This window comes from Dromiciops gliroides, chromosome 3, assembly GCF_019393635.1.
Source record: "Dromiciops gliroides isolate mDroGli1 chromosome 3, mDroGli1.pri, whole genome shotgun sequence".
NCBI lineage: Eukaryota > Metazoa > Chordata > Mammalia > Microbiotheria > Microbiotheriidae > Dromiciops > Dromiciops gliroides.
The window spans coordinates 448,416,108-448,443,008 of NC_057863.1; positions in this window are offsets into that span (position 1 = coordinate 448,416,108).

Genomic DNA, 26,901 nt, shown 5'->3' on the forward strand with positions numbered 1-26,901 from the left:
GTGGATTATTTTACTTAAAAAACAAACTCCACAGTTTTAAAAACAATGTATAAACCATAAACTCTATATTAGTATATGATCATTTTATCTTAAAAGTTTTATTTAACATTACAGAAATTATAATCCATTTTTTTCTTTTGTAAGGAATAAAACAAGGTCTTCAGGAGGGTAGCCTGCTGTTTCCTCCATCTCTAGATTCCGCCAGAGTTTTTTCCATAGATCTTTTTAAAAATGGATTTTTTGTTCCATTACCTTGATTTCCCCTTCTATCCTTCCCATCCACCTATAAGAAAGTCATTCCTTATAACATATATTAAAAAAAATAAAAGAGAAAGAAAATTTCAACAAAACTGGTCAATATATCAAAAAGGAAATAAATCTAACAATACACATAATCTATCACCCTCTTGGCCCCTGACTCTTCAAAGGAGAAGGTAGAGATATCTTCTCATTTCTTGTTTTTTGGGACTAAACTTATTCTTTATAATTTAACCACCTTCAGTTTTGCGTGTTTTGTGGTAGTTGTTCTTTCTATTTCCATTATCATCATCACTGTGTGTGTATTTGTCTCTGCTTACTTCTCTTTCTATTAGCTCATATAAGTCTTTCCATGCTTCTCTGTACCTATTATAAAGTATGGTAACAGCCCATTAAAATCATGCACTGCTATTTGTTTAGCTATTTCCTAGTTGATGTAAATCTATTTTGTTCTCATTTCTTTTCCACCACAAAAAGTTCTGCTATGAATATTTTGGTGTACATAGAGACTCTTTTTGCCTATATATGCAAGTATCAATTTACTTTTTGGAAAGATTCCACCACCTTTTCTAATAACTCATTTTTGGGTACAATGATGCATTCCACCTTTCATCATTTTAGGATCCATTGACTTTAAACTAACAAAGGTTTTCAAAGCCTTGCTTTAGGAACTCTGTCTTGTTCTTTTCTCTATGCTTTGCATACTGTTGCTTTATAAGTTTCCTCAATGGGATGGAATAGTGATGATAGTGTTCATGTCTACTCATTGAATTCTGTCTGATAGATGTCTGTCTCGAATAGTGAATGGTTGTTTAAATTAGCACTCTCTGTTCGGTGCTCACTGATACTGACTCACCTGAATCTATGAGTTTGTGTTCTCATCTACAGGAAGGGGATAATATTTGTCATCTGCATGTGGTGCATTCCTTATCACTGAATAATGTCTCCTGTTTAAATGTTAGAAAAAATTATTTTCTCACCAAAGTGTTAGCCAAATGTTGCAATGTGGAAATTTCTTATTTTTAAATTGGGAATTTGAGCTAAAATTGCCCTACTTCCAAATTCAGGGAGTTAGAGAGCAAATCCTGTAAGAATAATGATACTGACATTTATATAGGTTTAACATTTTGCCAAAAACTTTGCACATATTATTTCATCTGATTCTTATACCAGTCCTTATACTTAAGTGCTATAGATATTAATAGTGTTGCTTTACAGATGAGGAAACTGAGGCTAAAATAAATACCTTGCCTAGGCTTATAACTCAAATTTTAACCTAGATTTGAGCCTAGATTTTTCTGATTCCAAAGCCAGAACTTCCTCCATTATATCATTACAGGGGAATACACCATTTTGAATTTAGTAGAAAGAGCTTGTCACAGTCTTCTAACTGTAAACTACTGCATAAAAAGTGAGGTATTGTTATTTATGAAACTTACTCAAAGGCAAGAACAACTTTTATCTCTGTGGTCTTCTGTTTCTTCTTTTGTAAAATGGAGGATTTGGACTACATGATACCTAAAACCTCTTCCATTCCATTTTGAAATTATTTAATTGATTATCAATATTATTTCAAGTTTCCAAAAATTCCTCATTCATAAGGGCCATTCCAAATTGTACACTAGCAGTGGAGAAATACTTTACCCTTTGGCATTTTATTGCCTCATAGAAATTCTACTTTCTAGAATGGATATCACATCACAAAACCAAACATCACCCCGTCCCATTGCCCCTGAAAAAAATGCAGTTATGTTACAGTGAGTAACACAATGTTTAAGTCAAGAGAGGTGATCATTCTCCATTCTATAGTCCATCTTCATGATGCCACATTTGGAGTATTATGTACAATTCTGAGCATGTCAATGATAAGATAGAGGATATCCAGAGGAGAGTCACTAGGATGGTGATGGATCCCATGATCATACCATAATAGGACTGGTTGAAGGAAGCAGGGACATTTCATCTGAATAATAGAAGATATGTGTGAGGAGTAGGGTGGGGTAGGATATATAACAGCTGCTTCCAAGTATGTAGAGCATTATCATGCAGAAGTGGAATTAATCTTATTCTGCCTGACCCCACAAGAATGAGCAATAATGGATATATGTTATAGAATAGCCAAATTAGGCATGAAATGAGGGGGACAATGGGAAATTTTGCCTCAAGAGGTAATGAAGTTTTCCTTACTTCAATCAAAACCTGGATAATTGTTTCATTATTTTTAATATTTTAGTTTAATATATTCATTATTCACCAGATATGTCCTAGAAAGCATTCTTCCTCAGATATGGATGGAACTAGATGGTCTTTGAGGTCCTGTATAATTCTGTGAAAAGAAGGATAATTGTACTGAGTCAGCACAATACCAGTATGGACTTCTTCCATTTGTTACATTTGTTCAGTCATGTTCTGTCTTATTAAGTTACAAGATGAGGGCAGGGATTGTTCCTTCAATCTCTTCTTTCACATCATGCCATGATGATAGTTCTAAGCTTTCCACTGGGAACTTAATCAATATTAATACTTGGATATTTTCCATATCAGATATTGTTGTTATCATTTGTGGAGATATGAGCCTAAAATCAATCAGAAGGGGTTTGTCCTATGAGAAACAAAACCAAAGATGTAGCCAGGCCTGGGAAGCTCCTCCTATTTAAAAAGATCAATTTAAAAGATAACAGGCTAACAAGAAGCCACATGTTAACCACATGTGCTACTATTTGGCTAGGGCTGGAAGACAGAGATAATCCCAGAGGACAAGATTGTCCTTGCTCTAAAGCCTGTAACCTTTAAATCCAGAGCCCAGAAAATATAATACCAACTTTTTCAGTATCTGGTGTCAACCCCTCCACTCCCTCCTCTATAAAATCCTTGCTTATTCTCTGTCTTACTAGGAAGTGCTTTTGAATTCTTCTTCCTTCCCAGAGGCTATGTCTCTGATCTTCCTCTCAGTCACTTTCCCTAGTGCCAAAAAAAGACTATGTTGATTCTAATTGGACAGTATTTGGGAGTGTAATTCTTTATTGAGGAATAACTAAGAACCACCACCTCTCACCCTTGATATGTGGTATCTCTACCTTCCTGAAAACCTGAAAGCACAGCCACTTATGGACTCAATTAAATTACTTATATGTTGATTGACATTGGAGTTTTGACCTCTCTTTCTGATCTGTGTCAGTTCACTCCTCCTTAGATGGTCTCCCATTCACGGGGGCTCACAATATTGGTGCCAAACACAGTATGGTCACCAGTCTAAAATACTAAAGATCAAAACTCCTGAGCTCAAGCAGTCTACAAGCTTTGGTCTTTACCAGAAGTAAAAATTAAGTTTTCTGCCACCGTACCTGGCCACAATTTATCTGTTAAATTTCACATGGATTAGAGATAGACATAGGGCCTGAATGTGATATGTCAGTGGTATAGGGAATTTGATGTTTCTTCTCTGTAATGTGTAGTCTTAGAGTTGTCTAAAGTTCTGAGAGGGTAAGTGACTTGCTTGGAGTTCAGCATCGTGGTATTCCTAGATTCAAGCTCAGTTATCAATATACTACATTACACTGTCTCTTTAATGGGGAAGATTCTCATTATTCTTCATTTAGTGTATATAGTCATAAATGTAAATGTTGTGTCCATATTTTTATTTAGGTTTGTAGGACAATATTTAAAACCCTCTTAACATACGTTATGATCGAGCTGGTTGATTATGTTGCCAGACATTATCTTACTGTTTAACAGTATGGGTGAGCAAATGTCATATATACATGTGAGTACTGGATAAAGTAGTGTTTATACAATTAGATTAAATTGATTAAGTTAATTTCAGTCTTATAGAATCTGAGCTTAGTGCTAGCTAGAAGAGCATGCTTCATAAGTCTCAATTTGTAAAACATTGCCTATATATTTTTGCCTCAGATTCATTTAAGCACTCTTTCTCAAGAGATTGAGATTGATCACTGAAGGAAAAAACCAATAACAATGTATCATGCTGGATTGATAATTTAGTTATATTTTAGTAGATTACAAGATCCTTTTATGAAAAGGAAATATTTATGTGAAGAGATTGAAAAATCCCACTGATGAAGTTTGAAATTTTGTACATAGGAGTTAAAGACCCAGATGAACTTGTAGTGGCCAAAGTGCTCTAAACAGAATAAATTAGTAATATGTGTTCTTCAAAAATATTTTACAGGCCAAACTTCAGCTTTAGAGTTCAACTAATGGTAAATGGGAGACTAACTGAAGAAAGGGTATCTTGGCTAAAGAACAAAGATTTGTTAGCATTTGTAAATGGGATTTGAGTTTTCCATATTTTATTGGATAAGATAACATATTGTCCCTTCCCCCTTCTTTTCTATTTCCTTCCTTTCCCTTCCTTTATCTTCCCTTCCCTGCATGGCTGCCCACCTGCCCTCCTTCCTTTCTTCCTTATTCCTCCTTCTCTCCCTTCCTTCCTTCCTTCCTTCCTTCCTTCCTTCCTTCCTTCCTTCCTTCCTTCCTTCCTTCCTTCCTTCCTTCCTTCCTTTTTTCCTTCTTTCCTTCTTTCCTTTTTTTCTTTTTTTCTGAAATTAGGTCTATCTATCTTACCCAGGCTGGAAGTGCAATTACTACTCACACTCTTTACACAGTCTAGGGTGTCTTCAATACTATGAGTTCACCATAGTGTGGCTGGACATTTGATCAACTTTATTTTATTTATCAGCTATTGCATCTCAAAACTCCTGAGTTCAAGTGATCCACCAGCATCAGCCTCTCCAGCAACAAGGATTATATTTGTGTGCTACCAAAAGCAAGAAAATATATTTTTATTTCAGTAGCTTCAAGGAAACCAAACTGGGTCAGGCTTAGCCCAAGAAGTTAAATAGTTGTTGAGAGAAAGGGAAAGGAAATAATGTTCTGGTTTTTATCCCTGTTCATTAATGAGTCTTGCATTGTTGTATGTGACTAAGAGTTCAACCCCAAATGACTGAGTATTAGAGAAGCACATTGTCCAAAGAACTGGTTTTACCACATCTGGCAATATCCTACAGGTGGACTGATTTTACCTAGGAAGTACCTTCTCCTGGTTTTCTCTTCCCATTTAACATGCAACACAGTCCAAAAAACAGTTTGCCTCAATTAAGCTGATGCAGGGAATAGATTCAAACTTATTTTTATCACGATTTACAAATTCACTATCCATTCCCTAATCAAACTCATTCTCTTTTCAGCATGTCATCAACAAAAAGAATGCAAGGTAAAAGCACCCACAGAAAAACAATCATATAAAAATACTATCTTGTCCATGAAGTGTTGAAAATTCTAAAAGACAATGATCGCATGTCTTGTTCTCTGTAGAAATAGTCACCTACAAGATATGAATTTAATTCAAAAATTAAGTGCTTACTATGTTCAAAATACTGTTTAACATTAAATGGCAAAATGGCATCTTTACAAAGGTTGTAGAATAGAATTATCAGATATGCACAGTCTTCAAGTTCGATTTGATACAAGGTATTAAATATATGGTAAATGTAACCAAATGAATAGGGAAGAAATCACTTCTCTACAAAAGAATAAATGGCATAAGGGGCCATCAAGTGCTCTGAGTATTTTAGCATGTATTTATAATATATAATATGGATGCCCTCCTTGTGGTAGATACCAGGGAACTGCTTTTGGAAGACAAAAGGTATGATACAGTTGTAGACATTCATTTCATAGCATGTTTGGCAGCAATGTTTACCAATGGACATGATTGGAAAGAAAGATTGTGATTCAGTCAAGTAGATTTTAAAATGTAGACAATTTAGCGGGCAGCTAGGTGGCACAATGGATAAAGCACCAGCCCTGGATTAAGGAGGATCCTGCCTCAGACACTGTTGTATGACTCTGGGCAAGTCATTTAACCCTCACTGCACCCCCCAAAAATGTAGACAATTCTAGCTAAACTATGCATTCCATGAAAAGAGGTTCCTCTCATCCACATGGTAGGTCAACACATTATGCCCATAGTTGTGCCACTCCTCCTGTCTCCCAGAAGATTACTGGCATCTTTCATGTTTATTTCTTCATTTTAAGTGATCTGGGTATACACCATACACCCACTATAAAACATAATAGAAAATACAAATAAATGTGTGTGTGTGTGTGTGAGAGAGAGAGAGAGAGAGAGAGAGAGAGAGAGAGAGAGAGAGAGAGAGAGAGAGAGAGAGAGAGAGTCAAACACTGATCAGTTTGGATAGGCACATTAAAATACTTCAAGCAATGCTCTGCACTGCTAAGGAGAGAGTAGCAGGCCGAACAATAATCAGGAATGAGGCTTTGCTTTTCTCTAAAAGAAGCTTCAAATGGTCTTTGAGACCGAGAAACAGAGTAACAATCAACCACAATTGTTGCAAAGGGTTCTTGAGAATTAGAATGTCATTATGAATTTACTTTGTGAAAAGGATTATTGGTAACAGGTCAATCATTTTAATCATATCCACACAAAGACACCAATCACCATCAGTATGGGCCTTTTGAAATAAGCAAAGTTGTTCTACACTACGCAAGTCTTGTCACTGTTTTGTGATGAATAGTGGTTTATGTGTTTACTTTTAGTCCAGACCTTTGAATTCATCAGTTCTGGGAGCTCCCGGTGTTAAAATTTCTTCCAGTAGTACAGCTCAGCAAATCACTTTTAATTTTTCATTTTGGTTTCCTAATATATGGAGAGGTTATATAACTGAACTCATAGTGAGCATGAATCAGGAGCAGGACTTCACCAGAAGTCTTCCTGACTCCAAGGATAGTTCTCTAAACATTATGCCCCACTTTGTATGATAAGCAGAAATATGAATAGAGTTTATCCCAAATATTTCTTGAAATAATAAAAAGATAGTTTGTGTTAAAAAAAACAACAACACCACTGTGACAGAAACTTATGTTTTGCAGTGTTCTGACATTTAAATAAATAGGTAGGAAAAGATAAAAGTCAATGTGAAAAAAGGTAAGATGTGTGATGAAAAAAAATCCTTTGCTGTCCCAAGACACATTCCATTTGATCTCAGTTCACAGGTCTCAGGATTTCATATCCGTGGATATTCTTCACTTTGTAAATTGGGGGGTAAAAACGTCACAGCAAGATAGTTCACAGAAGCAGAAGGCAAGCTGAGGCCGTGACTCCCAGTCCTGTACTGTAACCCTTCTATTTTAATAAACCTCCTTAATCTTGGAGTTTGTTGTTTGGTCCCTCTTTAGATTCAGCAATGTCTCAAATGCTTATTTTCTTCAAAGTAGCATTTTTAAATGTTAATTTATGGGAACCAGAATGGTGCTGAATTATCATTTATGAAGTGTCAATCCCATACTTTGAAGCCCAGAGAATGATGTTTATAAACAGTAAAAACCCAGCTTCACTTTTTGCCATCATTTACTTTACAAATAACATCAAAACACATCAAGGACAAAAAAAAAAACACCCTGATATATGTGACAGATTTTTCTAACTCAAGCCCATTCTTAAGGTACATGCTCTAAATGTATTTTGACTTTTACTATAAAATTCTTTTATATAAAATAGCAACTTTGAAATATTTATATATGGAAACAAAGAGTAAATAATATTAAATAAAGAAAAAATGCTCCTTTGCTCCACTGAAATGCTCAGTATATCCTGATTAATTAGAGAACTAATGAGCAAAGGTTCAACAATAGAGCCAACTTGACATCCTGTATTCATATTCCAAAATATATGTACACTACAAGCTTAAGGCATTATCTTTGCACTTACTTCTAATTGTATAAGAAATAAATAACTAGCACAGCCTCTGAAAAGCCATTTCAGTTAGAAGTATTTAACTAGCATTAAAAAGGCAGTTTTTTCATTTGTGCAGGTTTCATAAATAAGTGAGGTTATTGACAAATTTTACAAAATAGGTCGATATGCTTAACAAGGCCTCCCCAATTGTTGAATCAAAATAGAGACCACTAATGTTTTTTATTATGACAAGTTCAAAAATCTATTGGCTCAATGAGCATTCTCTTCCTGGTAGCTGGGTAGACAATAGTCATATCAAAGTGTTTTTTGGTATTTGGATTTTTTTTTAGGGGGGGGTTAATATAAAGGTAATCTTCCTTTTGGAGAAATATACTATTTAGGCCTACAATTAATTTGAGCTTCACTTGGGTATTTATGTTCTTCAAAGTATTTACAGTAGAACAAAAAATTATCTTTTAGAATTTCCTGGATAACCAGGGAGTTACGATCTTTTAGGCTGTATCCCTGCAATTTATTAAGACCAAAATTTTCTCTCCCTGCCAACCCCACCCTGACAATTTTGTAATTTCAAGAGTCAGCATGGTGTGATGAAATAATGGGATTTTAGCAGATACTCAAAGATCCACCTTTAGATTAATCTATACTGATTGAATCAAGTGAGAGTGATTGACTGCTGATTAAGCCTACTTCAAGTTAATTGGATTGTATCAAGTTAATTGGATTGTAATCACACCTGGCTATCCCTTAAGAAGGTATTGTTCTCAGAAACTAGACTGTGAACTCAACTTGAGAACACCTTCAAAGACAATGGATTTGGATGACGCCAACCAATCACCTTGAAGCAGGGTGTAAGGACCGCCTCTGTTCCAGATGTATAAAAAAGCTTCCACAAACAGCTTGCGAGAGGGTGTTCCTGATTAAAGCAGGCTCGTGGAGGAAGACTTCTGGAAGAACCCAACCAGGCTGGAACTCTAGGCTAGACTGGAGCTGAAGCTTCTGATTTAAGGTGACCACAATTTAGATTTTAAACATCACAATGGTATACTCCATTGGTTTTCAAAGTGTGGTCCATGGACCCCCAGGAGTTCCAGGGACCTTGTTAGAGGGTCCTTAAGGTAAAAATTATTTTTTCAATGATACTAAAAAGTTTTAATTTCTAATACAATAAATAGCAATAGATATAACCCACAGAAACAAAAGCTTTTTGGGGTCCTTAATGACTTTTATTAACTGTAAAGGGGTCTTGAGATAAAAAAGGTTGAGAGCTGATGGATAATGGATTAAATGTTGGACCTGGAGTCTGGCACGAATTCTACTTCAGACATTTGATAGTTGTGTGACCCTGGGCAAGTTACAAAACTCCTCTGGGACTCAGTTTCCTCATCTGTAAAATAAAGGGATGAGTATGGTGTCCACTAACGTCCCTTCCAGCTATAAATCTATGATGCTCTGATCTTTTCTGTAGCCATCTAGTCTAAGTGGGTCAGCTAGCTACCTAAAGTGATAAGTTGGAGGGAAACCATATACTTATTTTTGCACAAATATACTTATATGTACATATATACATATGTATTTATGTCTGTGTATATGCACACATGTTCGTATGCATCTATATACATGCGTGTATATGTATACACATATACATATTTGTATGTGTACCTATGCATATATGTATATGTGTGTTTGTATACACATACATGTGCACATGCATACATGTATATATTCACTTAATCCCAAACTGGGATCCTTTTCATGTCATTTCAATTGCCTTCTTTCACTCTCCTACTGTTCCCAATTGTATTTCTATTTAAATTAAATATATTTTTAAAGCCTAACAGGAATGATTTTTTGCAAACAATAGTCTTCTGTCATCCTTTAATATTTCCTGTTGTAAGAACAGCAGACAGGGCTTATACCCAGGGAAGTTTACATTCAAACCTGTGTTTGTTGCTTTTGAAAATGAAAGAAAAATGCCAGGAAGGTTCAAAAAGAAAATGTAATATTTTGAAGCTGTTATTTCTATTCTTTATTCAAAATCCTACATCTTTCCCTTAAGGAGAGTTATGAAAATAATTTTCAAATTGAATGGAAAAAAGTGTGGTTTACATAAAAATGACACATCAAAGGAAATATTTAACAACCTACTAGGTGCTTCCACTGTGTTAGATACTATAGAGCAATGGTTCTCAAATGGTTTTATAGTAATACCTGGTACTCCTCCAGATACTTTCTGAGGGCCCTTGATGTCAAAACTATATTCATAATAACACTGAGACGTTTTGACTTATTATATGATGAGAAATTATATGTGTGTGTGTGTGTGTGTGTGTGTGTGTGTGTGTGTGTGTGTGTGTGTGTGTGTGTGTGTGTGTGTGTAATCTCCACAGATGTTCTGGAAAGAGTTCAAATTTACTCATGAAGTCTGATTGTTAAATTTTCAGTTTAAAAACTTACACCTCAGGAACCTGTAAACACTAAAAGTCAGGGTTTAATTTAGTGTTTTATTAATTGTTCAGACTTAAGAAATTGATGGAGAAAATGTTAATATTGCAGGTTAAACTTAAAAATATGTTATGCCTATGTATTTCCCCTAAGAGAGCTGGTTGTTAAACCAGCTCTTTGAAATATCAACAATAATTTTTAAGGGTGTAAAGGGGTCCTTAGAACAAAAAAAGTTTGAGAACTCCTGCCATGAAGGATATAGAGAAAGAAAACACACTGCTGTGAAGATTATAGTCATTTTTACAGTGGATAAGGTGGCAGAAATAATTTAATGTCCATTTCATATTTTTTCAAAATCTATTATTTGAGTCAATTTTATAAAATAGAATTATAATTATCTGGTCAATTTGGGACCTTTAAAATGTCAAAATATAGATAATCCAGAGGTGTATATGAATGGTAAAGATAACTTTTCTTCTATTTTAATTAGCAACCTTTAAATACATCTATATAGGATACCACTTAAGCAATCTGATAATTCTATCAGTTCATTTAACAAATGAAATAAGTTAGTGGACTGGATTTTCATTTTCCATCAAATAATCCTAGAAAGAAAGCATCTTCATTAGACAATCAACATATTCTAAGTGGTTGGGAGAAGGAAGGTTTAGGGAGAGAGGGAATGCTTTTATTATATCTCAGATTATAAACAGTCCTCCTAGATTCAATTTACTTAAGCAAGAATTTAGTAAGCACAAGACATAGTATACTTGGCACATAGGAGGAGATATGGACCACCTCTAGATAGAGTTTTATGTCTATAAGAGTTTCCTTTTTCTTTATTTTTTCTACCACACATGGAGTTAGGGGAAATAGTCAGTCATCCATTCATCCTTTCCTTCTTAGCATAACTTTTTGTTTCTAAACCTGTTTCTTCTACTCACAATTTGCTTTTATCAGCCTCTTCCCAGAGCACACAATAAGATATCTTCTGTACATCATCAATGATTATGTTTACAGGGGGAGCAGACAATTTAGAATAGCTTAACCAAATCAAAACCTATATCTGAGAATTGCATTGTATTGACTTAACTCTTCATTTGTACTTTGTACAGGGTGCTATTTCCCTGGCTACAATCTCAGTAAGAAGTCTTTCTTTACTCATCCTTTCTTTTCACTTTACTTTCCATAGCAAGATAGCTGTTAAATATATACTGAAAAAAGGAGATAATAAAGGTAGGCAGAAATTAAGTTTCTTCTTCTCTGAGCTGTAACTAGCATTAAACTATAGGGGATTTGGCTGAGGGTGCAATTGTGGGATAAGATAAGGGATTTCCTACTCATATTTTCTCCCTAGGGATATTGCTTTTCTGTCTTTCTCTGGTCTTATACCAACCCAATGTTTTGCTGCCCCCTCTTGCAGGGCTACAGTCTACCTTCCATTACTCCCAAGGCAAATGTAACCATAGACTAGTTTTTGCTACTGCCTATAGCTTCACTCCTATCTCTGCCTCCCAGCCTGAGCTGACTCACTTCTCTTTACTTTTCTTTAAAAGTCTTTATCTGCTTTTGTTTTTCTTTTTCTTCCATTGAAGTCCTTCTCTAAGGCCACATTAATGTGTTGAGGTTATCATGAAATATTAGAGCTAGAAGAGAGTTCAGGAATAAGCTCTAGCACAACCACAGTACCTGGCTCTTAATAAAAGCTTATTCATGGTGGCAAGGAAGTGGAAATTTAGGGGAGGCCCATCCATTGGTGACTGGCTGAATAAGTTGTGGTATATGATTGTAATGGAATACTATTGTGCTGTGAGAAATGATGAGCAGGGGGCAGCTAGGTGGCAGCTAGGTGGCAGCTAGGTGGCAGCTAGGTGGCAGCTAGGTGGCGCAGTGGATAAAGCACCAGCCCTGGATTCAGGAGCACCTAAATTCGAATCAGGCTTCAGACACTTGACACTTACTAGCTGTGTGACCTTGGGAAAGTCCTTGAACCCTCATTGCCCCACCAAAAAAAGAAAAAAAAAAGAAACGATGAGCAGGTGGATTTCAGAGAAACCTGGAAGGACATACATGAACTGATGCTGAGTGAGATGAGCAGGACTAGGAGATACTAGTGTACACAGTATCACTGACATTGTGTGTTGATCAGCTGTGATAGACTTGATTCTTTTCAGCAATACTATGATCCAAGATAGTTCCAAAGGACTCATGATGGAATATGCTCTCCAAATCCAGAAAAAAAAATATTTAATCCAGATGCAGATTGAGCCATACTATGTCTAATTGTTTTTGTATTCCAACTTGATGTTTTTCCTTATTGTGATGATTCTTCTTACACAGCATGACCAATGCAGAAATATGTTTAATGTGATTGTACATATATAACCTATATCAGATTGCTTGTTATCTTGGGGAGGGGTGACAGAGGGGAGAGAGGGAGAATAATTTGAAACTGGAAATCTTATAAAATAAATGTTGAAAATCATCTCTACATATAACTGGAAAATAATAAAATAATTTTATGGAAAAAAATAAAAGCTTATTCTCTTCTTTGCATCCCCCTACACAAAAACAAATTCCTCCCTATCACATGCCATACAATTGGGCATTTAGCTTTTGACTAGAAACCTGTGTATGGGGTGTTCAGTTTGGGCTAGCACCTCTGTTTTGAGATCTTGCCAAACCCTTTTCAGGGCTGCTCATTCACCTTTGGTGTTCAACTATCACTGAACTCTCACCAGTGGCTCCAAGAACCTGTAGCATTCAGTGGCCACACCCTGGCAAACAATCTCAGGAGACAGGCTAAGCCAAGTTGAGGCCAAACCAAATGGGCCTCAAAACCATTGGTGAGTTGGGGGGGGGTCTACCCCAAGCATATGAAGACTTTTCTGGACAGAATGGGTGGATGAAAACAATATTTTTCAGCGAGCATTAAGGTGCCTGCAGCAGGCACTGTGGAATGCTTAGAGCTTGATTGGACATCAAAGAGGCCAAAGTCAACCACTATATCCAGGGCCATAACCAGTCATCTTGACTTTTGTCCTTCCATTGGACTTTGATGACTCAGGAATACAGTTATCCCTTCACACCACGAAGGTTAGGGGCATGCTCCCTTCTACCCTCCCCAAACCCTGGGGATTTGGAAATCTGCATAAAAGGTTTTGGCCCTCCCTTCATAACAAAGAAGTCTTGTTTTTTTTCTTTTGTGGGGTGTTTATGGTACCTTTATTGTAAAATTTGGGTTAAGTATTTGGTCATCGGTTCTTTATTGTCTATTGGCCGTCACATGTTGTTTGCAGCTTCCACAAACTCCCCCAAAATTCCCATTTAATTTCTTATGCTGACATGTGATATATAAAAACCATGCTAGGGAATGATGTGGAAACGATAATTCTAGAGAGTGAGGCTGATGACTTTGTGTAACTATGCCTCACTTAAATCTAATTCATAGACAAATGAAGATATCACCCCCATAATCTCATTAGTCTACTTTAAAATAAAGGATGAATAATAGAAACCTTCATTAGGGGGAATGTGGGTGGGGAACTAGTATTCTATGAGAAAGCCCACTCTAATTGAAGAAAAGCTGTAACGGTTAGCAAATGTTTCTGTATATCAAGACTAAATTCACCTTTTTATAACTTTCACTCACTACTCCTAGGAAACTAAGAGCCCTCTGAGACCAAAAAAGTAATCTGTATATCTCTTCTACTCCGTTAGAAAGAGAACTCTGAGAGGAGTTCCTGTCTTGCTTATATACTTGTATCTTTAGCACTTAGAACAATACTTTGCACATATTAAGTGCAATATTTGAAGACAAAATCCTGTCTTAGCCATTTGGCAAATTACCCTGGGCAAATCATTTACCACTCTGAACCTCAGGGTTCATAGCTATAAAATAAAGTCAAGAGGTATCCTAGAAAGTACATTAGATTCAGAGTCAGAGGTCTAAGGTTTAAATCTCAACTCCATGAGCTATTGCTTGTGACCTCGGAAAAGTCGGACAATAACTCATTAGGTTTTTTAACTTCATATTTAAGGTTTTGCTTACATTCAGACATTCAATTATCTTTGTTGTTTTCTTTTGACCACTTTGGCACATGCTATGGATCTAATTTGGGAACTGAAGGTGAGCTGGAGATATACTACTGATAAGTTATCCAATTGACCAGAAGTCGATTGTTGAAACCTAAAAGAAGAAGGAAAGAAGGAAGCGAGGGAAGGAAGGAAGGGAGGAAGGAAGGAAAGAAGGAAGGAAGGAAGGAAGGAAGGAAGGAAGGAAGGAAGGAAGGAAGGAAGGAAGGAAGGAAGGAAGGAAGGAAGGAAGGAAGGAAGGAAGGAAGGAAGGAAGAGAGAAAGAAGGAAAGAAAGGAAGAAAGAAAGAAAGAAAGAAAGAAAGAAAGAAAGAAAGAAAGAAAGAAAGAAAGAAAGAAAGAAAGAAAGAAAGAAAGCTCTGAATATGGCTCAATGGTATCAGAGGTGGTTGTCGGGGATTGAAGGGAAGAACAAGTATTTAAATGCCTACAATGTTTCAGATAAAGTAGCTAGGTGGCACAGTGGAAAGAGTGCTGGGACTGGAGTCAGGAAAAGCTGAATTCAAATCCAGCCTCAGACACTTATTAGCTGTGTGACCCAGGGAAAGACACTTAACCCTATTTACCTCAGTTTTCTCATCTGTAAAATGATCTGGAGAAGTCAATGGCAAACCGCTTAAGCAAGTTTTCCAAGAAAACCACAAATAGGGTCATGAAGAGTAAGACATGACTAAACAACAAATGTGCCAGGTACTATGTTAACTGCTTTATAAATATTGTCTCATTTGATTCTCACAATAACCCTGAAAAGTCAATGTTATTATTATGTACCTTTTACAATTGAGGAAAAGTGAAACAGATAGAGGTTAAGTGACTTGGCTTTGGTCTTAGAGCTAGAAAAATGTCTGAGGCTTGATTTGAATTCTGGTCATCCTAACACCAGGCGTAGCATTCCATCGTGTATACCACCTAGCTACCAGGGAACAAACCTGAAAGTCTGGGAATAGCAATCCAACAGGTTAATCTGGGGAAGTTAGCTTGGTCATGAATTTAGCAAACTGAAAGTCTTAAATGTTAAGAAATATGTTTAGTTAAGATCTTTAAAGGGTAACGAGAGCTAGGATGGGAAAGGTCTAAGAAAGAATTTCCATTTGATATCAATAATTGGCTATGACTCTTCTACAGTATCTAATTAGAGATCATAGCATATGGAAGTTATCATGAATTTTGGTTTAACCCTAAATGATATGAGATTTTAAAGTTTTAGAAGCAACTGTGAAAGGTCTATACCTTCATTTTGGAGAAGAAAGGATAAGGAGCAAGAAAGTATTATCTGCAGCCTATGGGACACAGGGGATCCTTGTTTGAAACAAAGAGCACCAATCTTTCTTAGCTGAAGAGGTGAGATTGAAGGATGGAAACTAAGAAAGTCACTATCCAAGGTAACTCTGTGACTTCCCAGATCAAGACATCCTGGAAAAATGTTTATCTTTCTAAGAGTAGAATGAAGTTTAACATGCAGACTGGGATGAATAAAATGGGTGGGCAAACCATCCAAACTATCTTTTAGGTCAGAACATCTCTTTGAATTTCTATTCTTAACATGTTAAAAGAGACTTCCTGAAGGGTTTTGCTCAGAAGCTCAACAATGTGTAATGAGTATGAGGTAGAATCTTTCATATGGAATAGTAAACCTGAATCCTAATATATTTTTTCTGGGATCAGAGAAATAATTTTAAGGCTAACAAAATAATGCAATGTAAATAATACTGGGTTTGTAGTTAGAGGACCCAGATTTAAATCCTAGTTCTTCTTCTTGCTACCTGTATTATGTTGGAAAAGTCCCTTAAAGTTTCTGGACTTCATTTTCCTCAACTGTAGTTTCACTGTAAAATGTACTATGTGATCTCTGATATCCCTTGAAGTAATAAAATCTATGATCCTGTGAAGATTATCTGAGCTGGTCCCCTGAGTTCATGAATCTAACTTCCCAAAATACTCAACAACACCTGATATCTTCTCCAACCTATCATATATTAACCAAAGCAATGCAGTTAATAATGGGGAAATTCTTTTATACATTTATGTATTTTAAAGTTAGAGAAAATAAGTTAAGCTCAATAAACAATTAGGAAATTCATTTATTACAGTCCTTCTTACACTCCTACTGACATCAAAAAAGATTTTATTATGGACAATTTCATAGGATGTCAAAGCTGAGAGGAACTTTAGAGATGAACTAATTTCACCTTATTTTATAGATGCTTAATCTCAGTTTGCTTTGAATAATTTTTGTAGTTCAATATGTACCAAATTTTTGGATACTTTTGATATATATGTGAGAGAAATTTAATTTGTGCATAGTTTAGAGGCTGCATTTTGCTCTACTCAAAAGCTTTCTTCAAAATGAATACAAAGATTGTATATTCTCTATACATTCCAGTCAGTTGTATGTCCCTTAATGATATGTTCTACTCATTAAAATTGCATTATGTAACCCAGATTTTGATGACTTGTAGAATATAAATTACTTGGGTAAGAACTCTCAATTTGATTAAATTGCTGGAAAAAATAAAAAACAATTTGAATATTAAACGTCATATCATAAAAAAATATATAAATGATGAGACAAGGTGATCTTCACAGCTATGACCAGGTGAGGAGTTCTTAAGTAAACAAGCAATGGAAGACATTACAAAAGATGAAGCAGAAAATTCATATTACTTGACACTGAAAAGATTTTGCACAAAAATATTCAACCCATCTAGGGAAAAAAAGGAAGTTTTCAACTTGGAATATTGTTTGCATCAAATATGTCTGATAAGGATCAAGACCCATTTTTTAAATGGATAAGTGACCAAATGATTTGATTAGTTCTTAAAAGCATTGTAAAGTGGGGCGGCTAGGTGGCACAGTGGATAAAGAACCGGCCTTGGATTCAGGAGTACCTGAGTTCAAATCCAGCCTCAGACACTTGACTTACTAGCTATGTGACCTTGGGCAAGTCACTTAACCCCCATTGCCCAGCAAAAAATAAATAAATAAATTTTAATAAAAGCATTGTAAAGTATAAAACAAAAACAAAAACCATATGGATGAGTGCTCCAAATAATATAAATAAGAGAAATGCAAATATAGATGGCTATTTAGTGTTTCACTTAACACCAAATAAATTGACAAAGATGTCCAAGATGAGAATAGTCAGTGTTAAAGGGCTTCAGAAAAGCAACAATATGAATATAATGGTGGAACTATGAATTACTCTAACTGTAATTCAGGAATTCTGTATTCTGGAAAGCAATTGGAATTGTGGTACCAAAAGTGACTGAAATGTCTATACCCTTAACCTCAGAGACCCCAACATTTGGCATGTGCCAAAAGGAAGTCAGATATAAAAAGAAGGTTCTGCTATATACATGAAAGTATCAGTAAGAGCACTTATTTTGTAAGAGCAAAGGACTAGGGAATAGCTAAAAAAGTTATATAAAGTGATGCAGATGGAAGTATGAAGAAGCAAGATTATATGTGTGTGTATGTATGTATACATGCACACACATACATATATACACATATATATGTCATATGGAAATGACAACTAAATTAATAATGGAATTTACATAGGGAATTGAGGTTTGTATCTTAGTGTTATCTTAATCTTCTTTAGCATTCATAGATTTCTTTAATTATGTTTATGAATGATACTTGCAAAGTCTTTTATCAAGATCTCTACTTCTTCCTGCTTTACGCTTTGGTAACTGTGTCCTTGAACAAGGACATTCCAAATCTTTAGAGGATTCATATAATTCCAAAACGTGCATGGGGGATAATGTGTTATCCTTAAAGGTAACAATTTGTGTTGCCAAATTTATACACACCCATATGCACATACACATATATTCAACAAACAATAAACACAATGAGAACTTTTGTCTTCTACACTTTTCAGTCAATTGTACAATGGGCAGAATGTGTTCTCCTGAAAATAGCATTTATGAAGGATGGCATGTTCCTTTCCATTGCCATCATCAAAAATGCCCATGAAGCATATGTGGATTATTCTCAGAAACAGATCAGTAGACATTTGTGCTCTCTTGGTCAACTTTGATAGCATTAACCCTAATATATACATATATGTGTATACATACATACATTAATATACATTAATTTTTATATATTAATATATATTTACATACACATCGTTTTCATGTCTTTATTATCTTCCCCTTTCTCAGAAGCAACTAGGTGATATAGTAGATACTTAATAGGACTTGGATTCAGGAAGACACTAGCTATGTGTCCCTAGGCAAATTACTTCATATTTCTCAGCCTCAGTTTCCTCATTCATAAAATGGATAGAATAATAGCACTTTTCTCACAAGATTGTTGTGAGGGTCAAATGTGGTAAAATGGCTTGCAAACCTTAAAACATGATTCAAATGTTAGCTATTATTAAAATCACTATTATCTTGCAGCTCTGTACATGCTTTCATAATACATAGTACAGCCTCCAGAGCAGACCACCTGTGTAGATTTGACTCAGTTCAGCTGATATTCTCATCTTTGCTTTTTCATCATTTCTACTTCTTCCATAGACACATCTAAGATTGTAAAATTATTGTTAAAGAATGCTAGACTATTCCACTTAATAATTCTCTCCCATAATGACACAAATGGCTAGACATCCACTATTTCAGGAATTTCCATTTCAGAACCCTGCACTACTTGTGGCTTGGCCAACTAAACATCCCTTCTCTTTTTTTACATGTTCTCAGAACTCTCAGATTTTGGGGTGCAGATGTAGGTAGGGAACTGTTTATTTCAAAATCAATTCATTAAGATTCTTTTAAAGCTTAAGCTTTCCTTTTATAAAGAGACTTCTTGTCTTCAAAGTTTGATTTGAGTGTCTTCATGCAACTTGCCCAAGATACACAACTATTGCAACTCTGGATTGAATAGATATTAAGAATTCTCAGAAAGACAGAATCAAATAGGATGAGAAGGTAAGCTTAAGCTGATATTTGCAACACTGAATGAGTATGTTGATTAATAAGAACAAAAATAATACCTAGCAGTTATAAGGGCAGCTAGGTGACACAGTGATTAGAGTACCAGGCCTGGAGTCAGAAAGATACATTTTCCCGACTTCAAATCTGGCCTCATACATTTACTAGCTGTGTTACCCTTAGCAAGTCACTTTATCCTGTTTTCATCAAGTTTCTGTAAAATGAGCTTGAGGAAAGAAAAATGGCAAAGCACTCTAGTATCTTTGCAAAGAAAACCTCAAATGGAGTCGCAGACCGATAGATAAGACGGAAAACAATTAAACAACAAAAGCAGTTATGTAGCACTTTTAGTTTACAAAACTCTTCTAAGTTCATTTAATTTTAATTCAGAAACTGTGTGAGGTAGGTACTATCATTATCCCCATTTTGCAGTTGAGGAAACTCAGGCTTGGAGAGGTAAAGTGATTTGCTTAGAATACCATACCTAGTAAATGTCAGGCTGACTTTCAACTCAGGTTTTCCTGACTAGCATTCTATCCACTGCCCAACCTATCTGCCAATTGGTCAATTTCAAGAACTACCCTCCCCCTCTAATCGTTGGTCCTTTTAAAGAAATGGGCCTGAATATCAGCATTAGTGAACTATGTATGATGGTTTAAATGTTAGTATTAGTTATCTTGGGCATCTTTTGTTGAGCTTTTAGCTTAAGTTCCAAAATGAAGTTGTAGACATTTATACTAAGAACTCCACGGTCACTCTCAATTTTCATATAACAGGCTTTTCAATAGTGTAGGCTTGAAACATTTGACATACCTTCTTTTTGAGGTTTTCTCATGTGTTCAATATTCTCTACCTAACACCTTTTTTCCCAGGCTAATGCTATAATTTATTCTCTTTATTCATTCAGTGTATAAGTAAAACAATTTCGATCTTTTTTAGAAAACTGAGGAATGACTCTATTCTGTGAAAATAAGTACAAATATAAATAGATGTCCAGAGAACTTGCTACCTGACAGCTCAGTGCTAATGACACCACAACATAAATGTTATCAGCTTTCAGCTAGAAAGTCAGAATGAAAATGACAATCCCCTCTGCAGAAGGGAAGAATGATGAAATATTTAAATTGAATGCATGATAATTGTTTTCATACCATTTACTAATTTGACTTATAAAAAGCCTACTACCTGAAATACAGTAAGGAGAGGGCACAAATAATGCACCAACTATTATCCAACCTGAGCTGTAGATACCCTTTGTGTTGCTGTTGTTCAGTCATGTCTGACATTTTATGACCCTTTGGGGGTTTTCTTGGCAAAGATACTGGAGTGGTTTGCCATTTCCTTCTTTGGTGCATTTTTAAAATGAGGAAACCAAGGCAAACAGGGTTAGTTGACTTGCCAAAGATCGCACAGCTAGTGAGTGTCTGACACCAGATTTGAACTCACAAAAATGAGTCTTCCTGATTTCAGACCCAACACTCTATCTACTGCCTCACCTGCCTGCCCATGAATACCATATATTATCAGAATCTTATGTAATTTTATTATTTATATTCATAACAAGGAAGCTAGGTTTCACTTTCTGTTAGTAATAGTATTTTGAAGTCTAATATTTTGTTTTCTTGTAGATTGCCAGGAACCTAAAAACTAAAGTTAACATCAAAAAGAGTTCGAATTTCTGTCTACATGCTTGCAGGTGGCAATTCAATGCAGTATTTATCAAGCCCTTAAATAATTATGCTTACTTATTGATCTTTATACAATTTTCCTCAGTCATCCTTTGAATTTAAGGCTTGTGGTGTGAAAATGTTTTCTGGAAATCCGAGATCAAGTTATAAAAGAGATATACAGTTTCGATTCTCAAGGAGGAGGTTTTGTAATGCATTCAATTTTTATGAATAATTTAACATTTTCACTTTTTTCTGTTTGCAGAAATTTGGTTTCCTTTCTTCTTTCATTTCATAGACACAAAAATGACCTTCATTTGATTTTCATACATCATCAGCACAGCTCAGGGTTGTTACTGAAAAGTGTACTTTATGTTACATTCCCACCTCAAATTTTGGCAAATTGAACAATGAGTGCCCCTGAAAAAAAATCCTCTTTAACAGGGCATTCTTTATCCACCAGTCTTCATTCCCACAGTTTTACTGCAACTATCCAAAATCACACTAGAGTGGTACTTGATTCTGACTCAGATAATGAATTAGCGCCAGCTAAGAACTCACTGCTCTGTTTCTGTGGCATTAGCCAAAGGAGTTTCCATGCCTTTGAGAAAGGCTTTGTCTTTAAACTTGAGCTTCTCAAGTCCTAGTAAGTAAAGATTATATAATAGATCTCTCATGCCTAGCTAAGAGTGTTCTTTCCTTCCTCAAATCTTCCTAGAGCAATTTTCAGTAGCTCTTATTTTCCCACTTTGATTTCATATTTTTCTGTGAATATGTTGTATTCCCACCCCTCCCATACACACAAAGTAGAACAGAATCTTCTTGAGGACAGGTACTATATAATTATTTATTTTCTGATTCTATTTACCTAGCAGAGTGCCTTGTATATAGTAGGTGATTAATACATTTTTTAAATGAATAATTTGTTGAAACTGCCCTTGGGTAAGTTTTCCCCTTTTTACTCTTTTTCTTTTCCTTCTCTCTCTCTCTCTCTCTCTCTCTCTCTCTCTCTCTCTCTCTCTCTCTCTCTCTCTCTCTCTCTCTCTCTCTCTCTCTCTCTTTTGTGGGGCAATGAGGGTTAAGTGACTTGCCCAGGGTCACACAGGTAGTAAATGTCAAGTGTCTGAGGCAGAATTTGAACTTGAGCCCTCCTGAATCCAGGGCCAGTCCTTTATCCACTGCCATATAGCTGCCCACCAGGGGTAAGTTTTTAATTGCATATCTGTGTACTTTCCCTGATTTTTCATTACAAAGATCCATGATAACAATATAAAAATTGTCCTAGATCTAGAGGTTTTGCAGAGGTGAGCTATATTTTGTTTGGTTTTTTGCTGGGAACTAAGGACATGGTAAGAAATGTTCTGTTCTTATATCTGGAGATTGAAAATGTGATGCATTTCTTGCATTCAGATGTTGCTTAATTTTATATTCTAATTTCTTGATGAGAGTATTAATATTTTTTTCAAAATTTTAATTTAATTGTTTATTGAATTTTCTCAAGGGTATACACTTTGGGGAGAAATCACAGCTCAGATCTAATCATTATGTGTGTCTCTTCATCATGGGATTATTTTCTAAATGCTTTCACCAATATTATTTGTTACTTTGACAATGCAATCACTTCTTATTAGTAGTATCTAAATAATATTTGAAGGACATTTATCATAATCTAAACATAACTTTTCTCTAAAGATTCTTTCAAGACCCGTTTCCCCAAACAAGTACAGATTCATGATTTTTAAAGATTTATTTATTTATTTAGAATTTTGCCCAAATCACATGTAAAAATAATGTTTTCCCATTGATTTTTTAAACTTTGTGTTCTAAATTTTCTTCCTCCCTCCTTCCCCACCCTAAGAAATCAAGCAATTCAATATAAGTTATTCATATGCAGTCATATAAAACATCTCCACATTAGTCAGGTTGTGAAAGAAAACAGAGAAAATACCTTTAGAAAGAGGAACTAATGGGGGCAGCTAGGTGAATAAAGCATCGGCCCTGGATTCAGGAGGACCTGAATTCAAATCCTGTCTCAAGCACTTGACACTTACTAGCTGTGTGACCCTGGGCAAGTCACTTAACAGTCATGAAAAGAAAAAGAAAGAGGAACTTATTTAAAAAATTATGTGGATTGATTAGATTGACTGACTCTGCTGATTGACTCACTTGAAGAACCTTTTTCTGTGGCATCACTCTGGTTCTGCTATGTTTATCAAGGAAGTAATATATTCATATCCCCTTTCTCATTTTGAGTCACGTTTGTCCAGAGTAAACAAGTTGCAGAACAATAAAGTCATCAAAAACCAAGGGTATACAATTAATTTCTGGTTGAAAGTAAAGCATCATACTTTAGATCCATGCAAATAAGATTCTAACTTTCCCTAACACTACCCTTAACAAAACAATATTTTAAGTATTATTGTAATGCAGAATTGGAGGTAGAGGATGCAGTTGAAGGGTTCTTGAAATTTGAGAAAGCAGTATTCTCCATTTAATGCAGTTCAGTACTGTGACTTGGAAATAAATAGATCTCCCCATGGTTAATTCATCCATACTTTATGTCCTGAGGGAAATAATTTCATTAAGTTTTCTTTCCTATTGTCAGCTGATAATATCTGTTGACCAAGGGAAATAACCAACTATTTTCTAGAGTTTTAATTTGAGCTGTAAATACCAATCCTTTAAATCTGTAAGAATTTCAACTATGTTCATAAACATAACTCCTCCTGTTTGCTGGTATATGAGGGGATGATGGAAAAATCTTAAAAAATGAAAAAGAATGAAAAGAATGTCACTTTATGGTGTTTCAAGACAGTGAAGTTGAGGATAATACACTTATTGAATCAGCCAAAAGATGTGGCTTCAGATGAACCGTGTTTGTTTTGGCTCTGGAAAATATTTAGAAGGTAAGAAGGAAGAAATAAGAATGATCCAAAAGTATCCTTTGTGAAGTTGACTTGATTGAAGCCACACCTACCTGAGATGCTGGATCTCAGGGGATGTAGACTCTGACCTCAACACAGGACCACCCTCAAGTCCAGTGAACCAATAGATTTGGGGGATGCTAGCCAATTAGATTGAAACAGTGTATATGGACCACTTTTCCTTGTGACACAGATTGAGATAGAACTGGCAGTTCATCGAAATTGAGGAAGAAACAGGTGAGGCTGGAACACTAGGCTAGATAGGCTTCTTCTTAACTTTCTGACCCAGGAGTTCTCTTTTTTTTTCTTCTAATAAATGCTTAATGCCCATAAACTGGTGCTAAAGCTTCTAATTTATAAGTAAACCCTAGTTAGTTTTCCCTATTCTTGGGGCAGGAATATGGTGACCATACATTTAATTTTAAATGTCACACTTTTTAAGAAATATTGGATTCTAAGAGAACAGAAAGTTGAAAGCTATTGGAATGAAGTAGTGGAAGAATCCAAAGAAATTTGTAATACCACAGAAAAAAGAGAGGATAGTTACAGATAGAGATATAGACACATAGTATATCATATATCTCCATCTCCATCTCTAGAAATATCTATATTATCTATGCCAATATCTATATCTATATCATGTACCTCTTTTTTTGTATGTGTGTTATTACAAAGTTCTCTGGACTCCTCCACACATCATTCCATAGCCTTCACACACACACACACACACACACACACACGTATATATACACAAATACATATCTGTAGCTTTATATGTATATATGTAATGTATGAAAGCATAATGTTATAGAAACATATATTTGTAAAGATAAGCTCACCAGTGTGCCTTTAAAAGATTTTCTTTTATTGTGCTCCCCCAAGTCTTTGAGTTTTCTTCTAGAAAAAAAGGAGTATTACATGCAGAACCTCTTAAAAAGTTATGTCTTTAAGTAGTTTTTTCAAAGAATAACTCCCACATTCATTTGTCCATTTTCATCTAAAGACATGCTATATCAGGCTTAAAAACTTTACCAAAAATATATTCTGTTATGTCCTTTATCAATCACCAGTTCCCTAAATCCATGGTTTGCTTATTAGAAAGTAGGTAAAATTCTATGCCTAAAAATGGAAAGATGACTTCTACTAATATGTAGTATAACTAAGTACATTTACTAGCACAATCAAGTCCATTTTTAAAGGAATCATTTTGATGTGTCTAAAACACTTCTGATTTAGCAATTTCTAGGACAAAAACTCAAAATGTGTGTTTGGTTAGTAGTAAAGTGAAGGGAAGTGTTTGATTCAAATAGGCTGCTTCAATACCTTTTTTCTTTATATTCCTCTGCTTGTAAAATGCAGCAATAATGTGTTTCCTATATCTAGCTTAGATATTTCTGCTTTAGTGAAAAGTTAGACATGATCCTAAAGAAGGAGAACATTGTTTTGATGAGGAGTGTTAATATTTGTGAGCCTTTTAGATCATTGTTGATCGATTGAAGATAGGACCTAGTGCCTTCAAAGGGTTAATATCCTTCTCCTAGGTGAGACAAACTGATTTAAAGTGAGATATCTCTGCTGACAGGAACATACCCAATAAGGGAAAGGACTTTCTGTGTTTTCTGCCTTGCTGTAAGATTAGACTCAGAGATTACAGTTTTCTTCTGCTTATGAAATTGTCTACTTCATGATATTCTGTAATAAGTGGGTACTTTATAAATGCATGTTTTTTAAGTATTCCTTTCTATATTGTGTCATTCTTTTTTATTCCTGATTTCAAACACTATTAAATACCTAATGCTAAAGCACAGTGGACTATTCAACATTTCAATCCCCAAGTTCCTTCCACTAGAATTAAAGGTTACACATTAATTTAAAGAAAGGTGCATTGATTTTATAGTCCTGATTAACCAGGTGAAACAGGAAATACATTATTCTTGATGACAAATGTATAATGCTTTAGGCTCTCATCCTATGTTATGCTTTGGGCATTCTTCCTCAGAGTTACACTAAATGAGAATTTTACCCATATTTTTTCAAGTCACAAAAATCATTACTAAACCAAATATGAATTTTAAGGGGTTGTTTGATATTAACCTTTAAGTTCTCCTTTCCATCTCAATTGTGGTTCTACATCCATTATATTAATGAAATGTGTTTTCTTTTCTCCCTAAAATATAAGACAAATAAAATTTGAAATGTATAAAGAAAATATGTGTCTTTATGGTATTTCACAGGTATCAAAATAAAAGCCCCCAAGCATGTTTTTTATGTGGCCAAAGTAGGTGGATCTCAATAATTCAGCGAGCCATTATGGTGTATAATCATGTACCATACAAAGCTAGTGGATCCCATTTAGCACATCAGGAGGAGAAATGAAACAAGGTTGTGAAGGGAGAAAAGGACTGAATGTCAACTCTTGTAAAATTACCATGGCTTTATCTATCTTGAGACAAATCTCGAGGCCAACTCACAGCTGAAATTGGAATGGAATAGTATAGGGGAAAGGGAAGTAGCATCAAATTGGGGTTGGGAATGAGAGATGGGAAGGAAGGAGTGCTAGGCAAAATTCACCATAAGACAGTTTAGCAGATAATTTTCCCATCTTGTGTTATCAGACTTAATCAAAAGTAATTCAAGGGTCAAAAATGGTTTCATATATTCCAGGCAGTAGGGTGGTATGTTGATAGTTACTTAATCCTAAAATATCTTTAAGCCCTAATTATCTAACTCTGGAAAAACTTTTATCAAGATTCAATTAACCCTTTGAATGAGAAATATTCTACCAGATTCAATGGAGGGTGACAGAAGGTTGATTATGTATCTTGAGGGGAGTAG